This window comes from Triticum aestivum, chromosome 6D, assembly GCF_018294505.1.
Source record: "Triticum aestivum cultivar Chinese Spring chromosome 6D, IWGSC CS RefSeq v2.1, whole genome shotgun sequence".
Taxonomy (NCBI): Eukaryota; Viridiplantae; Streptophyta; class Magnoliopsida; order Poales; family Poaceae; genus Triticum; species Triticum aestivum.
The window spans coordinates 117570177-117574744 of NC_057811.1; positions in this window are offsets into that span (position 1 = coordinate 117570177).

The following is a 4568-nucleotide window of genomic DNA, read 5'->3' on the forward strand; positions in this document are numbered from 1 at the left end:
TGTATGTTCTCAAAATGCGTTCGTCGAGTGCTCATTAAGAAAGTTTCTATACAAGTTTCGGAACGAACTCCTTAAGAAATGTTCTCCAAAAGTTCCCTATGAAAGAATTATTTGAAGCATATGGTTGTCACAAATGTTTTGACTACTTTTGGAGCCAAAACGGACTCCGTATGAGTCAGATATCCATGTTTCAGTTAACACTGCGCAAAACTGATTCCGAACGACAGTTACGGACTAGTTCTTGTGTAGTTGCACTCGATTTTTTCCATTCTACTTCACTAAACATCTACATATGAGATCCAATTACTTGTTGGGGAATGCAAAAGACCTCGGTTATGAGGATGCACTAGGTCCATAGCTGGGACTTTCTGTATGTTCTCGACATGCGTTTGTCGAGTGCTCATTAAGAAAGTTTCTACACAAGTTTCTGAACGAACTCCTGTAGAAAGATTCTCCAAAAGTTCCCTATGAAAGAATCCTTTGAAGCACCTGGTCGTCACAAACGTTTTGACTACTTGTGGAGCCAAAACGGACTACGTATGAGGCAGATATCCATGTTTCAGTTAACGCTGCACAAAACTGATTCCGAATGACACTTACAGAGTAGTTCTTGTGAAGTTACACTCGATTTTTTCCATTCTACTTCACTAAACATCTCCATATGAGATCCAATTACTTGTAGGGAAACGGACTCCGTATGAGTCAGATATCCATGTTTCAGTTAACACTGCGCAAAACTGATTCCGAACGACAGTTACACACTAGTTCTTGTGTAGTTGCACTCGATTTTTTCCATTCTACTTCACTAAACATCTCCATATGAGATCCAATTACTTGTAGGGGAATGCAAGAGACCTCGGTAATGAGGATGCGATAGGTCCATAGCTGGGACTTTGTGTATGTTCTCGAAATGCGTTTGTCGAGTGCTCATTAAGAAAGTTTCTATACAAGTTTCTGAACGAACTCCTTAAGAAAAGTTCTCCAAAAGTTCCCTATGAAAGAATCCTTTCAAGCATCTGGTCGTCACAAACATTCTGACCACTTGTGGAGCCAAAACAGACTCCGTATGAGTCAGATATCCATGTTTCAGTTAACACTGCGCAAAACTGATTCCGAACGACAGTTACAGACTAGTTCTTGTGTAGTTGCACTAGATTTTTTCCATTCTACTTCACTAAACATCTCCATATGAGATCCAATTACTTGTAGGGAAATGCAAGAGACCTCGGTTATGAGGATGCACTAGGTACATAGCTGGCACTTTGTGTATGTTCTCGAAATGCGTTTGTCGAGTGCTCATTAAGAAAGTTTCTATACAAGTTTCTGAACGAACTCCTTCAAAAAGTTCTCCAAAAGTTCCATATGAAAGAATTCTTTGAAGCATATGGTCGCCACAAATGTTTTGAACACTTGTGGAGCCAAAACGGACTCCGTATGAGTCAGATATCCATGTTTCAGTTAACACTGCGCAAAATTGATTCCGAACAAGAGTTACAAGCTGGTTCTTGTGTAGTTGCACTCGATTTTTTCCATTCTACTTCACTAAGCATCTCCATATGAGATCCAATTACTTGTAGGGAAATGCAAGAGACCTCGGTTATGAGGATGCACTAGGTCCATAGCTGGGACTTTGTGTATGTTCTCGAAATGCGTTTGTCGAGTGCTCATTAAGAAAGTTTCTATACAAGTTTCTGAACGGACTCCTTGAGAAAAGTTCTCCAAAAGTTCCCTATGAAAGAATTATTTGAAGCATCTGGTCGGCACAAATGTTTTGACTACTTGTGGAGCCAAAACGGACTCAGCATGAGTCAGATATCCATGTTTCAGTTAACAATGCGCAAAACTGATTCCGAACGACAGTTACAGAATAGTTCTTGTGTAGTTGCACTCGATTTTTTCCATTCTACTTCACTAAACATCTCCATATGAGATCCAATTACTTGTAGGGGAATGCAAGAGACCTCGGTTATGACGATGCACTAGGTCCATACATGGGACTTTGTGTATGTTCTCGACATGCGTTTGTGGAGTGCTCATTAAGAAAGTTTCTATACAAGTTTCTGAACGAACTCCTTTAGAAAAGTTCTCCAAATGTTCCCTATGTAAGAATCCTTTGAAGAACCTGGTCGTCACAAACATTTTGACTACTTGTGGAGCCAAAACGGACTACGTATGAGGCAGATATCCATGTTTCAGTTAACGCTGCGCAAAACTGATTCTGAATGACACTTACAGAGTAGTTCTTGTGTAGTTACACTTGATTTTTTCCATTCTAATTCACTAAACATCTCCATATGAGATCCAATTACTTGTGGGGAAATGCAAGAGACCTCGGTTATGAGGATGCACTAGGTCCATAGCTGGGACTTTGTGTATGTTCTCAAAATGCGTTGTCGAGTGCTCATTAAGAAAGTTTCTATACAAGTTTCTGAACGAACTCCTTAAGAAAAGTTCTCCAAAAGTTCCCTAGGAAAGAATTCTTTGAAGCATCTGGTCTTCAAAAACGTTTTGACCACTCGTGGAGCCAAAACGGACTCCGTATGAGTCACATATCCATGTTTCAGTTAACACTGCGCAAAACTGATTCCGAACGACAGTTACAGACTAGTTCTTGTGTAGTTGCACTCGATTTTTTCCATTCTACTTCATTAAACATCTCCATATGACATCCAATTACTTGTATGGAAATACAAGAGACCTCGGTGATGAGGATGCACTAGGTCCATAGCTGGGACTTTGTGTATGTTCTCGAAATGCGTTTGTCGAGTGCTCATTAAGAAAGTTTCTATACAAGTTTCTGAAGGAACTCCTTAAGAAAAGTTCTCCAAAAGTTCCCTGTGAAAGAATCCTTTGAGGCATCTGGTCATCACAAACTTGTTGACTAGTTGTGGAGCCAAAACGGACTCCGTATGAGTCAGATATCCATGTTTCAGTTAACACTGCGCAAAACTGATTCCGAACAACAGTTACAGACTAGTTCTTGTGTACTTGCACTCGATTTTTTCCATTCTACTTCGATAAACATCAATATATGAGATCCAATTACTTGTAGGGAAATGCAAGAGACCTCGGTTATGATGATGCACTAGGTCCATAGCTGGGACTTTGTGTATGTTCTCGAAATGCGTTTGTCGAGTGCTCATTAAGAAAGTTTCTATACAAGTTTCTGAATGAACTCCTGAAGAAAAGTTCTCCAAAAGTTCCCTATGAAAGAATCCTTTGAAGCATCTGGTCGTCACAAACTTGTTGACTACTTGTGGAGCCAAAACGGACTCCGTATGAGTCACATATCCATGTTTCAGTTAACACTGCGCAAAACTGATTCCGAACGACACTTACAGATTAGTTCTTGTGTAGTTGCACTCGATTTTTTCCATTCTACTTCGGTAAACATCTCCATATGAGATCCAATTACTTGTAGGGAAATGCAAGAGACCTCGGTTATGAGGATGCACTAGGTCCATAGATGGGACTTTGTGTATGTTCTCGACATGCGTTTGTCGAAGCTCATTAAGAAAGTTTCTATACAAGTTTCTGAATGAACTCATTTAGAAAAGTTCTCCAAAAGTTCCCTATGAAAGAATCCTTTGAAGCACCTGGTCATCACAAATATTTTTAATACTTGTGGAGCCAAAACGGACTATGTATGAGGCAGATATCCATGTTTCAATTAACGCTGCGCAAAACTGATTCCGAATGATACTTACAGAGTAGTTCTTGTGTAGTTACACTCGATTTTTTCATTCTACTTCACTAACATCTCCATATGAGATCCAATTACTTGTAGGGAAATGCAAGAGACCTCGGTTATGAGGATGCACTAGGTCCATAGCTGGGACTTTGTGTATGTTCTCGAAATGCGTTTGTCGAGTGCTCATTAAGAAAGTTTATATACAAGTTTCTGAACGAACTCCTTAAGAAAAGTTCTCCAAAAGTTCCCTATGAAAGAATCCTTTGAAGCACCTGGTCGTCCCAAACGTTTTGACTACTTGTGGAGCCAAAACGGACTCCGTATGAGTCACATATCCATGTTTCAGTTAACACTGCGCAAAACTGATTCCGAACGACAGTTACAGACGAGTTCTTGTGTAGTTGCACTCGATTGTTTCCATTCTACTTCACTAAACATCTCCATATGAGATCCAATTACTTGGAGGGAAATGCAAGAGACCTCGGTTATGAGGATGCACTAGGTCCATAGCTGGGACTTTGTGTATGTTCTCGAAATGCGTTTGTCGAGTGCTCATTAAGAAAGTTTCTATACAAGTTTCTGAACGAACTCCTTAAGAAAAGTTCTCCAAAAGCTCCCTATGAAAGAATAGTTTGAAGCATCTGGTCATCACAAACATTTCTGACCACTTGTGGAGCCAAAACGGACTCCGTATGAGTCAGATATCCATGTTTCAGATAATACTGCGCAAAACTGATTTCGACCGACAATTACAGACTAATTCTTGTGTAGTTGCACTAGATTTTTTCCATTCTACTTCACTAAACATCTCCATATGAGATCCAATTACTTGTAGGCAAATGCAAGAGACATCGGTTATAAGCATGCACTAGGTCCA